Below are 12,682 nucleotides of genomic sequence, written 5' to 3'. Positions count from 1 at the left end.
TCTGATCTGGTGTAAGAATGGCATGGGGGTGGCATCTGACCTCCTCTAACTTCACAAGGGGAAGGCAGAATCAAAATCAAGGCTGATTCCTATGAGGCGGAGGTCAGACACACCTCCTCTGTCTGACATCTTTACTAATTCTGACACCAGCCATCCTTCCCACAGCACTCTCTACTTCTCTGCTGGATTTGATAATCATTGCAATGGCCACAGAGAACTCACAGACAATACTTATGATTGTGGGGTTTATTAGGGAAGTAACAGGTTATAATTCAGGTTCAGGAACACTCAGGGTACAGTTCTTCCATCAGGACTGGCTACTCCCAGCCATGTCCTCAGGTACACCTCTTTTTGGCCCCTCAGCCTCTGCTCTGCTCAGGCAAGTGTTACAAAGCTCTTTTAGCTCTGCCAATAAATGCCCCAAGGAACCCCACTCTGCCAGTAAGCCTCAGCCCCCAGGCACTCAGCTCTAGCTTCATGGGTTAGCAAACCTAGCTCTACCAAGTGCCCAGGGGTACCCTACTCTACCAGCAAGCCTCCTGCCTAAAGGCACTCGGCTTTCTCCTTCCCTGGGCTGGGAAGCCCACCATGCTGTCTCCTGCTGGTCTCCTGCTAGTGTCCTGGTTCTGCTGCCTCTGCTGCTGCTGTTTCTCTGCTACAGCTTCTCTCCATCTTCGGCATTATAGCTTCTCTCTGTCTCCTGCATCTAGGAGGGTCTCAGAGCAGGGAACCCTGGTCCAAAGGATGCACTCCGCTCCCGGTTCTTCTTCCTCGGTGGTGGTGAGATACTCTCTTTCCCACCTCTGGGAGGCTCATTTTAAGCCTACCAGGATGGCAAAACTGAGCAATCCCCTCGGTGGGCCACGATTACCTTATCTGCAGAGTCCCACACAACCACAACACAAAAGCGATCTAGCGATCCATCGTACTGTATCAGGTCAGGTTCTCCAAAAGTCCATCTCATCTTCACCCTTTCTGGTGTCTGATAAAATTTAATTGAGAGAAGATTATTCCCTTACTCTGAGCCTCAAGAGGCATCCACATAGCAAAGCTTTAACAGACTTTAGGTTCAGCCAGCCGTGCCTCCCCTTAGTCCACCCTTTCATAGTTACCACTTCTACAATTACAATTTTTACAACCACAAAACTCTGTTAACAATCAACACTAACAACTGAATCATATACTTCTATCACCATCTTCCCCCACCCTCACTCTCCCAGACCCATGAGGAAAAGAGCAAACTATTCAGTGGGAATCCTCCCTTGTTCCCCTTTTAATGTAAGCACACCCATGAAAGCACGTAAGCCAGCCACTTCTTGGTTTATCTTCCCTCGTTTTAGATAGTCAATATGTTTAAATTGCATACTTCACTATATCACTCATTATCTCTATCTAAACTTCTGTTAATACCATCAAGTTCCTAATTTCCGTTATTCTGTTTCCAAGTATAGAATTTCTATTTCATTCTTTTTTTAAAGCTTCTTGTTCTCTGCTGAAATCGTTGAATCTTACCTTTTGAACAAGGTAAGCATATCTAATGTCCACTCCTGATAACTCCAATGTCAGAAGCCCCTATGGGTCAATGCTATGTGCTGTTGCTTCTACTTATTTTTTATTCACGTTGTCCCTTTTGTTTTCTATTTTTTAATTATGGGGTAGACATTGTTGTTGTTCACTGCTGTTGAGTCGACTCTGACTCGTGGCAACCATGTGTGTGCACAGCAGAATCGCTCCATAGGGTTTTCAAGAATGTGACCTTTCAGAAGCAGATCACAGGCCTATCTTCTGCTGCACCTCTGGGTGGGTTCAAACCACCCACGTTCAGCTAGGAGTCAAGTACTTAACTGTTTGTGCCACCCAGGGACTCCTTTATTATATTTGCAATTTCTTTGTAGTAATAATTTGGAACCTAGTATAATGTTATCCCACCACTCGCCAGTTTTTTATTTTCATGCTATGGTGGTTTACGTGTTGCTCTGATGCTGGAAGCTATGCCAACCGTATTTCAAATACCAGCGAGGTGCTGGGTACCCATGGCGGGCAGGTTCCAGTGGAGCTTCCAAACTAAGACAGACTACGAAGAAGGACCTGGAGATCTACTTCTAAAAACATTAGCCAGTGAAAACCTTATCAATAGCAGCAGATATCTGATATAGTAATGAACCACTGTGCCACCAGGGCTGCCTCTAGCCCTCAGAGACTATTAAAAGCACTGCTCAGTTTCTCAGCTTCTCGATTTTTTTATTGGTCCCTCCACAAATTTTTTTTTTTTTCCCCACAAATTAGCAAACATCCCTAGGGCTAACTAGCCTTATCTCTCTGAGCCTGGATTGTCTCCTAGATCTTCACTTTCTTATTATCTCTCAAACACTTTGAAGCAGCTTTTGTTGTTTGGTTGGTTGATTGGTTGGTAGTTTGTCAGCTTTTCTAGTTGTTGTCCAAATGGAGATTGGCTTCCGTCTATTTTCTATGTGATAATCTCTTAACTCAGTCATCCTCAGTCAATGCCTTAAATTCCTGCTTCCCTCCCATATGGACTTACTCTTCTCCCTGAAAAAACTTCTCCATACCCTCATCTAGCCTTTCGTTCTTCCCTATGGTAGAGGAAGAAACGCCCCTACATTTTTACAACAAAACCTCCTCAACATGTGTTCTTCATCCTGTTTTTATCTATTACAGAATTTTGCCACACACATTATTCTCTCCATTGGTGCCTCCCCAACAGCATACAACCAAACTGAGGGCCTGGCCCTGCTCTCATTCCCTCATTCCCATTCCCGCCAAAGTTTAAAGATGTCATTCCCCCATGACATACTCTTTAATCTCCTTCGGAATATGGCTTCTGTCTTCACTCTACCTTGAAACGAGGCTTTCAGTATACCTAGGGCGAAAAACCCTCATTACTAAAACTTGGCGTATTCTCAGGGTTTTTATTTTCTTGGCCACCTAAAACAGGACGCCAGTGAACAGCTCCTTGGTCCATAAGCTCTTTTGTCTTGGTCTCCAGGACACCACACTCTCCTGGTTCTTCTCTCAGCAATTTTCAAATTCCCTTGTTGATTTCTCTTCTTTCACTATCTCTTAAATTTCTACCATTTGCAAGGTTCTATACTTAGGCTTCATCTCACTTCTTTGTTACAGAGTTTTAAATCAACAACCCTAACCCTGCTCTGCAAAACTCTTCTTTTACTTCCACCATCCTTGTGAATAATATTGGCAAGCACTTCGAATGCAGCATGTTTCTAATGCGACTTATTATTCTCCTCAAACTAGATTTTCCGCCTTCATACTGCAACCAAATTAATGACATCATTATCATCCCTAGGCAGCAAAACAGTAGTCATTTAATCTTTCTCCATTAATACCCGCATATCAAACTCTATCTGTTCTACCTTGAAAGTGTGGCCTAAATAGATTCCTGTTCAATTTGATTAGCACTATCTGAATTCAGTTTGTTGCAATCGTATAACCTAAAGGTGACAATAATTTAACAGATCTCTCAATGACTAATCTCTTATCTTCAATCCATGTTTTATTCCTAAAACACAGAAGATATTTTACAGGAAGTACCTTTTCAAAACCCTTCAGGTTTCCTAACTATGACTCTATAATCTAACTCTAACCAACCATTTCAATCTCATCCCCTAATAGACAGACATACACATTTCATCAATATCATACTAGTCGAATACCTGATGAAAATGATAAATTGGGAGAGTCCATGCTTGGCATCATAGCCTGAATACAACTTAAACAAACTGGGATAACAACTATAAACCATGGCGGGGGGAGGGGGGGAATCATCAAAAACAACAACCTGAAGACTCTCAAGAGTAAAGAAAAAGGGGGAAGATTGTTGGGAGGAACAGAAATTGGTGACTGGCACTGGGGTGAGTTTCAGATTCGGGGAAAGGAGGGAACAGCTTTCCCCCAAGTACAGGCCACAATCACGGGAGTGGTGCAGTGCAGGCAGCTAGTGTCAATAGAAATTTCACAGGCTCTCTGGCCAGAGAAAAGGGGCAATCTGAAAGGGGAGACAGAGAAAGGGGTCCTCTAATTCTTATAACATTGCACAAGTGTCAGCTTGACCTTTTAACTGTGCACATGTGCAGGACAGACTCAAAGCAGCATCACAATGGCTTAAAAAACTGGAATGAGATTTAAACCATCTCCTAGAGAAGGCAAGTCTTACTGTCTGAGCCCAAAGGGTCTGAGGCTAGTTGCTAAAACAAACGACAACAAAAATCAACATTCTTCAGAGTAATTTAAGAAGTCAGAGTCTATATAAGATAATATTAACTATGTCTAAGACACAATCAAAAATTACTTGACATACAAAGAACTCGGAGGCTGTGACCCATTCTAAAGGGAAAAGAAGATTAACACATGCCAATCTGAAAATGGCTCAGCTGTTAGAATTATCAGACAAGGATTTTAAACCAGCTATGATAACGTCAGCACTGGGTTTTTCTGGGTTATGATAACTATGGAAACCCTGGTGGCATAGTGGTTAAGTACTACAACTGCTAACCAAAAGGTTGGCGGTTCAAATCCACCAGGTGCCCCTTGGAAACTCTATGGGGCATTTCTACTCTGTTCTACAGGGTCGCTATGAGTCGAAGTCGACTCGACGGCAACAGGTTTTTTGTTTTGTTTTGTTTTTATGATAACTAATGCTCATTACAGGAAAGGAAAAGATACTCAAAGTGGAAAAAAAAAAACAGGAAATCGCAACAGAGGAAAATTTACTTAAAATGGAAATTTTAACACTGAAAAATATAATATCTGAAATTAAAAATTCAGTGGATGAGCTTAATAGAAAAACATAAAACAGTGGAGTCGGGCTTTAAAAATTTCATATATTCTTTCTTTAAAAGCTACTAAAGAATGTGCTCCACCAGAATAATAAAGTAACCTAAGAAAGACCATGACATGGGATACAATAAGGAGGAAACCCAGTACAAAAGAAATGCAAAGTAATTTCCAAGAGAACAGACAAAGAAAACCCCAGGATGGCAATTCTGCATCTGGCATAGAGGGCCCCCAGTCTATATTAGAACTGTGTGTCCAGAGACAAACTGTTGCCACCAAGATCCCCACTTCCCAAATAGTTAACTGTCTTTATAGCCCCAGGCAGAATGCATGGGTAAGCCTGGCCTACTCGTTCTTTGTTAATCTTGCCCATAAACTGATGAAGTTGCTGTCCTCCCCTCGAATTGTAACTGATTCAGCTGAAGCTACACATTTCCCCACACTGAAGTGTTGCGCTTTGATCAAATCTTGAGTACATGAGTTAATTACAGGATAGAGTATTTACAGTATGCTATCTCTTATGTGGAAACCCTGGTGGTGTACTGGTTAAGTGCTATGGCTGCCAATCAAGAAGTCAGCAGTTCAAATCTGCCAGGCGCTCCTTGGAAACTCCTTGGGGTTCTACTCTGTCCTATAGGGTCGCTATGAGTCGAAATTGACTTGATGGCAGTGGGTTTGGGTTTTTTTTGGTATCTCTTATGTAACATAGAAGAAAACATAAAAATTACATAAGCGTGTGCACACACACTCATTTGTGCAGAAAGAAAGAAACAGCACATTAGAAACTAATCAAAGGGTGGGTGGGAATAGGATGAAAAGGAAGCAGGTGAAAACTGGGTACAATAAGTGGATATGGAGCACCACTCCACTGCATATGCCGTTTTATATGTTCTGACTTTCAGAACCATGTATATGTTTCACATACTCAAATAAATAAGTAAATAGTCAATATAAAATAAAACAAACAATAATGGGAAAATAGCCTAAAATGCAATGCAAATAGAAGCAAATGATCTTAGCTACATTTAAAATGAAAAACGCAACATACTAAAGGGGTGGGAGGAGAACTAACCCAAGCAACTTTTAAACCTAGTGTTTAACCAAACCCTAAGGCTGAAGACAAAATGGAAGTGTAAACAAAAGATAAAACTCTTGTGAGCAGGTTTGTTCTTCATAGTTACGGATTCGAAAACTAATCTCTGTATATTATAGACTGAAAAAGTAAGTAAACACATTGTAGATAATGGGAATCAGGTTTGTCGGTGTTGGATAAAAGAAGATTACAAATTCAGAAAGTGGGAAGGAAGGCTGAAATAAAACCTGGAAATATCAGTATGAACTCAAGAGGTTTACGATGTCTAGAGATAGATATAAAAATATAGATGAGCCTGTATACACACACACATACACAAGTATTTATGTACATATCCTTACATTGCCTAGCTCTGTTTGCGAGGTGGACCTAGAATCAATGGTACCCCACTAGCTAGGAGCAGGACATCTAGTGCCCAGATCTCGGTTTCTAGCTACCGTTCACCACTAAAAGAACCTGGGTTTCTTGGAAAAATGGCTGATTCTGACATTAGGAGAAGGAAAGTATAACATGAACATAGAAAAAGGGTTGGCCAGCAATGGTCCACAGGCCAAATCCAGTTTTGGTAAATGAAGTCTAACTGGGATACATTCATGCCCATTTGTTTACAAACTGTCAGTGGGTGCTTTCGTGCTGCAAGGGCAGAACGAAATAGTTGCAACAGAAACCATACGGCCCACAAAGCCGAAAATATTTATTATCTGGCCATTTGCAGAAAAAGTTTGCCAAGCCCTGGCCTAGAATATCTTTTTGGTTCAGAAAGTAACGAAATAACTAAAAGAATGATGGGGACATATCAAAAGTTCAGAGAAGCCAGTTGAAAAGGCTCCTACTAGCCAAATATAGGGAAATATAAGCATCAAAATTTTTAAAATAACGAATCTGTTACATAAAGAATCAATGAGTTCATACTGATAATAAACAAATAAATCAAAGAAGAAGCTCTTCCTTAAATCAGAATCCCAACTTAGAAAAAATGTAGAGAGAATGATAGCATTGGGAAATTACCATTGACAACCATGATAATAAAAACTAATTCAGATTTATCAATGGATGTCAAAATTAGTGGGTAAAAGCTTGAAGAGTAACAGAGTATAAAACTGCCTCAAAGTATCCCCAAAGATACTCACTAAATATAAAGAAGAAAATTATGACTTGACAACGGAGCAATCTAGCAGGTATTGCCTTAACCAAGGGATCAAAGTAAACTCCTTGGGACAAATCAGTATCATTATCAGCCTGACAGGTCACAACAAGAAGGACGTGCCACTTGTGGAACACCAGATAATCCTCAAACTAAGGGGCTTATTAAAAAATAACTGGTATGTAATCTGCAAAAACGTTACAGTCCTGGGGAAAAAAACTGAAAAACTGTTTCAGATTATAGGAGACTAAAGAGACATCGGGGGGACCAGTCCCTGGAGAAGGATATCATGCTTGGCAAAGCTGACAGTCAGCGAAAAAGAGGAAGACCCTTGACCAAATGTACTGACACAGTGGCTGCAACGATGGGCTCAAACAACGATTGTGAGGATGGCGCAGGACCAGGCAGTGTTTTGTTCTGTTGTACATACGGTTGGTATGAGTCAGAACTGCCTCAACGGTACCTAGCAACAACAACAAAAGATATATGACAACTGTATGCAACCTGTGATTCAGAGTTATCTTTTCCTATGATGGATATGAACGGGAAACTTGACATTTGAGTGAACTCTATAAATTACCAAATGGTATTGTATCAATTAATTTCTTGATTTGGATAACTGCGCAATGCTTATAAAAGAAAACGGCTTTGTTTTAAATGCCTGGAACTTACTCCGAAAAAGTTTGGGAAAAAAGAGGGAAACACAGAAGGGATGTTCAAGCAAATGCAGTAAAACATTAACGATGGGGGTTCTGGTAAAGAGTATAGGGTAATTCTTTGAACATTCTTGCGTCTTTTTTTGTAGGTCTGAAATTACACGCTTTTAAAAAGAATATATAAGTCTTTAATTAGAGAATCATATCTGTTTTATTGAATTGCACTGAATAAATATTCCCAACAACTGATAATATAACAATTAAAAAACACCCCGTAACATGGAATACAAATGACGCACTAAAAAAAAGAAGTTCAAATAATCATTTAAAGGATATGTGGGCTACAAGATCATTCCACCCTGTTTTCATATGGGCCAGAACAGATTTATTAGCTGCAAACTCAAATAAAGTGATCTCAAATGAGAATTATGTCAGTAAAAACACTGCCTCTCCACAGGTCAGAAGTGACTTTACTCACTTATATTTTACGAAATATTTTGAAGATTTAAAGGATTAAATGTCCTGAAAGGGACAACAGCCCAGCGTTTTTTACAAACACAGCTGCTGGTTAAAGCTCTTGAGAAAAGAAAAGCTCTGGAATGGAAATTAACAGATAATGGTTATAAAAGAGTAAGAAAATTTTGGAATCATTATTAATCACTCCAATAACTGACTTGTTTCTAAGCGTCTGCTTCATTATTAGCACTCATGTAGTACATGCTAGGCCCGCTTCAGAACCTGAATGTAGAGCACTAAGCCAAGACCAGCAGAGTCCCTACCCTCAGGGTACTTACAATCTAAGGGGAGAAAACAGTAAGTAAAAAGATAACAAAGCAATGAAACAGACCAGTGAGATAGGGACAAAGACCAGTGAGATAGGGATAGAGGAAGGAGACACTACTTTAGCTTTGGTGATAAGAAAAAGTATCTATTGAGGAGATAAAGCTGGAGCCAACACCTAAAAGTCCACCATGTGAAAGTGTGGGAGTGGAGCCTTCCTGGCAGAAAGTATAACAAATACAAAGGCTTTATTGCATAACAACTGCAAAGTCTTCACACAGTTGAACATTCCCTTCCTTCTTGAGCCTCTCTGCTCCTACAATCAAGTAAAAGCAGTCTTAGCATGTTTAAAAAAAAACACAAAAAAAAAGTATACTAATTAATGCTCTATGTGTAGATCGCTATGAGTTGGAATCAACTCAACGGCACTGGGTTTTTTGTTTTTTTTTTGGTGTAGAAGATGATGATACTGAGCTTCTCCACAGTCTCTTTCCACAGATGCAGTCAATTTGATTTCTGTGTGCTCCATCAGGTGAGGTCCACATGTATAGTCACCATTTACGTTGTTGAAAAAAGATATTTTTAATGAATAAGTCACTGGTCTCGCAAAGTTCTATCATGCTATATCCATCGTTTCTATCACCAAGGCCATATTTTCCAACTACCGATCCTTCTTTGTGTCTTTTGTATTCCACCAAAACCATGAAACCCAACTCATAGCAACCCTATAGGGCAGAGTAGAACTGCCCCATAAGGTTTCCAAGGCTGTAATCTTTACGGAAGCAGACTGTCACATCTTTCTTCCATGGACAGGCTAAGGGGGTTGAACTGCTGACCCTTCATTAGTAGCTGAGTGATTCACCACTGAGCCACCAGGGCTCCCTTTTGCATTTCAATCACCAGTAATTATCAATGCATCTTGACTGCATGTATGATCAATTTCAGACTGCAAAAGTTGGTAAAAATCTTGAATTTCTTCACCTTTGGCCTTAGTAGTTGGTGTGTAAATCTGAACAATAGCCGTATTAACTGGTCTCCCTTGTAGGCATATGGCTATTATCCTGTCACTGGCAGCGCTGTACTTCAGGATAGATCCTGGAATGTTCTTATTGACAATGAGTGTGAAGCTGTTCCTCTTCAGTTTGTCATCCCCAGTGTAGCAGACCATATGATTGATCCAAAATGGCCAACACCAGTCCTAGGCATCACCAATACCTAGGATTTTGAATTTCAAGTGTTCCATTTCATTTTTCATAACTTCCAATTTTCCTTGATTAATATTTCACACATTCCACGTTCCTAATGGATGTCTGCAGCTGTTTCTTCTCATTTTCAGTCATGCCACATCAGCAAAGGAAGGTCCTGAAAGCTTGACTCCATCCACGTCATTAAGGTTCGTTCTACTTTGAGAGGCAGCTCTTTCCCTGTTATATTTTGAGTGCCTTCCACCCTGAGGGGCTCATCTTCCGGCACTCTATCAGACAACATTCCACTGCTAGTCATTTTCATGACTATATGTATCATAACAAATTATGGACACCACTGTGAAGAACGGGAATTCCAGAACACTTAATTGTGCTCACGTGGAACCTGTACACAGGCTAAGGGGCAGTCATTCGAACAGAACAAGGGGATACCACCTGGTTTAAAATCAGGAAAAGTATGCATCAGGGTTGTACCCTTACACCATACTTATTCAATCTGTATGCTAAGGAAATAATCCGAGAAAACAGACTATATGAAGAAGAACAATGCGTCAGGATTGGAAGAAGACTCATTAGCAGCCTGAGATACTTAGATAACAACCTTGCTTGCTCAGAGTGAAGAGGACTTGAACCACTTACTGATGAAGATCAAAGACTACAGCCTTCAATATGGATTACACCTCAACATAAAGAAAACAAAAATTCTCACAACTGGACCAATAAGCAATATCACAATAAATGGAGAAAATACCTAAGTTGTCAATGATTTCATTTTACTTGGATTCACGGTCAGCAACCATGGAGGCACTAGTCAAGAAATCAAATGACATATTGCATTGGGCGTATCTGCTGCAAAAGACCTCTTTAAAGTGTTAAATGGCAAAGATGTCACTTTGAAGACTAAGATATGCCTGACCCAAGCCAAGGTATGTTCAATCACTTCCTATGCATGCAAAAGCTAGACAATGAAAAAGGAAGATCAAAGAAGAGTTGATGCCTTTGATTTATGGTGTTGGCGAAGAATACTGAATATACCATGGACTGCCAGACAAATGAACAAATCTGTCTTGGAAGAAGCACAGTCAGAATGCTCCTTAGAAGTGAGGATGGAAATACTTTTTGTCTCATATACTTTGGACATATTATCAGGAGGGACCAAGCCCTGGAGAAGGACATCATGCTTGGTAAGGTAGAGGGCCAGCGAAAAAGAGGAAGACCCTCACTGACACGGACTGACACAGTGGCTGCAACAATGGGCTCAAACATAGCAACAATTGTGAGGATGGCACAGGACCCGGCTGTGTTTCATTCTCTTGTACATAGGGCCACTAAGAGTCGGAACTGACTTGACAGCACCTAACAACAAAAAAAAAGGAAAGATACCACTTTGAGGACTAAGGTGTGCCTGACCCAAGCCATGATATTCTCAACTGCCTCCTATGTATGTGAAAGCTAGACAAAGAATAAGGAAGACCTAAGAAGAACTGATGCCTTTGAATTATAGTGCTGGCGAAAAATAGTGACTACATCATGCACTGCCAGAAGAAGGAACAAATCTGTCTTGGAAGATGTACGGCCAGAGTGCTCCTTGGAAGCCAGCATGGTGAGACTTTGTCTCACACACTTTGGACATGTTATCGGAGGGACCAGTCCCTGAGGAAGGACATCATGTTTGGTAAGGTAAAGGGTCAGTAAAAAAAAGGAAGACCCTTGACAAGATGGAATGACACAGTGACTGTAATAATGGGTTCAAACATAGCAACAATTGTGAGGATGGCGCAGGACCTGTCAATGTTTCGTTCTACAGTACACAGGGTCAATATGAGTTGGAACTGACTTGACAGCACCTAACAATAGTAGATGATACCAAAGAACTGTCGATTTTGTTATAAGATGTGATTGTAGCTATGTATAAACATTTCTATATTATATAGTGAGATATATAGACATAAATGTCAGGGACATCTTAAAAATATTTCAGCAAAGGAATGGATGAAGCAAGTACACAAAAACTGAATTTGAGTGATGGGAAAATACACTATTCTCTCTACTTTTTAGTATGTCTAAATTTTTCATAATCCATTTTTGAAACTGTACATAACAGAACTTTATGTTAAAATTGGAACTACCTCATATCTTCTTTCCCTTACTCCAATACCTAAGCTCAGCCCTTAACTCTTCAGTTTTATCTTCTGATTACTTCATTTGAAGAGATATAAATTAACGTGTTAAAGACAGGTAAACACCAGATAGGGCGTAAACCCTGTGGCTGAATTCACTTTCTATGACAGCGAATAATATCTTAAAACCTAATCTATCCAAGGCAGAGTAAATAAACAGCTGCATGCTGACAGTCAGCCAATCACTCTTCCTGAAAAATAAAGAAATTGCCTGGACAAAAAAAAATCATCCTCACAGCGATTAAAAATGCATAATAAGGCTTCTTCCCCCTCTATTCCATGGAGACTGCTCTGGCAGAGATATCCTAATTGTGAAATCCCACTGTCAATTCTCAGTCTTGACCTTATTTGACCTTGTGTAGCACTTGACACAGCTGAACACTCCCTCCCTTCTTGAACCTCTCTGCTTCCTTGGCACATGTGACACTAATACTAAAGATGCCTATACCCACTCCTTCCTTTTAATGTCAAGTGCCACATCCACAGTTCTCCCTGAGGGACAGTAGGCAGTTTTTGTCCCAGGTGACCAATTCTGAAGGAACCAAGACTAGGCTCCTAGTCCAGCAATCTATGATCTAGAGAAAGGCATAAAAAGATGGGTCAGAAGCTTCTGATTCTGCTCACAAGAGTCAACATTTTGAAAATCCTTCTGATACTGAATCACTACGACAGCTAAATAAAATATTACCAAGCAAAAAACCAAAACCTGTTGCTATCAAGTCAATTCTGACTCATTTCGACCCTACAGGACAGAGTAGAACTGCCCCATAGGACTTCCAAGGACCAGCAGGTGGATTTGAATTGATGACTTT

The 12,682-nt window shown here is 40.4% G+C and overlaps 1 protein-coding gene across 2 annotated transcripts in view; it reads right to left on the bottom strand.

Annotated features, from left to right (window-relative positions):
* Positions 1-12,682, bottom strand: part of DIS3L2 (DIS3 like 3'-5' exoribonuclease 2) — a 386,635-nt gene that overhangs the window by 335,292 nt on the left and 38,661 nt on the right. The window contains exon 1 of one of the 2 annotated variants that reach the window (XM_049888454.1): positions 872-4,266. The exons of the other annotated variant lie outside the window; for it this stretch is intronic. The gene's annotated coding sequence lies outside the window, so the exon portion shown is untranslated. Of the gene's footprint in view, positions 1-871; positions 4,267-12,682 lie in introns of those variants that run through there. 2 annotated transcript variants of the gene reach the window in all.

The sequence above is a fragment of the Elephas maximus genome, chromosome 6, assembly GCF_024166365.1.
Source record: "Elephas maximus indicus isolate mEleMax1 chromosome 6, mEleMax1 primary haplotype, whole genome shotgun sequence".
In the NCBI taxonomy this organism is placed as follows: Eukaryota; Metazoa; Chordata; class Mammalia; order Proboscidea; family Elephantidae; genus Elephas; species Elephas maximus.
The sequence above is the reverse complement of the archived record's forward strand: the minus strand, read 5'-3'. Positions and strand labels throughout refer to the sequence as shown.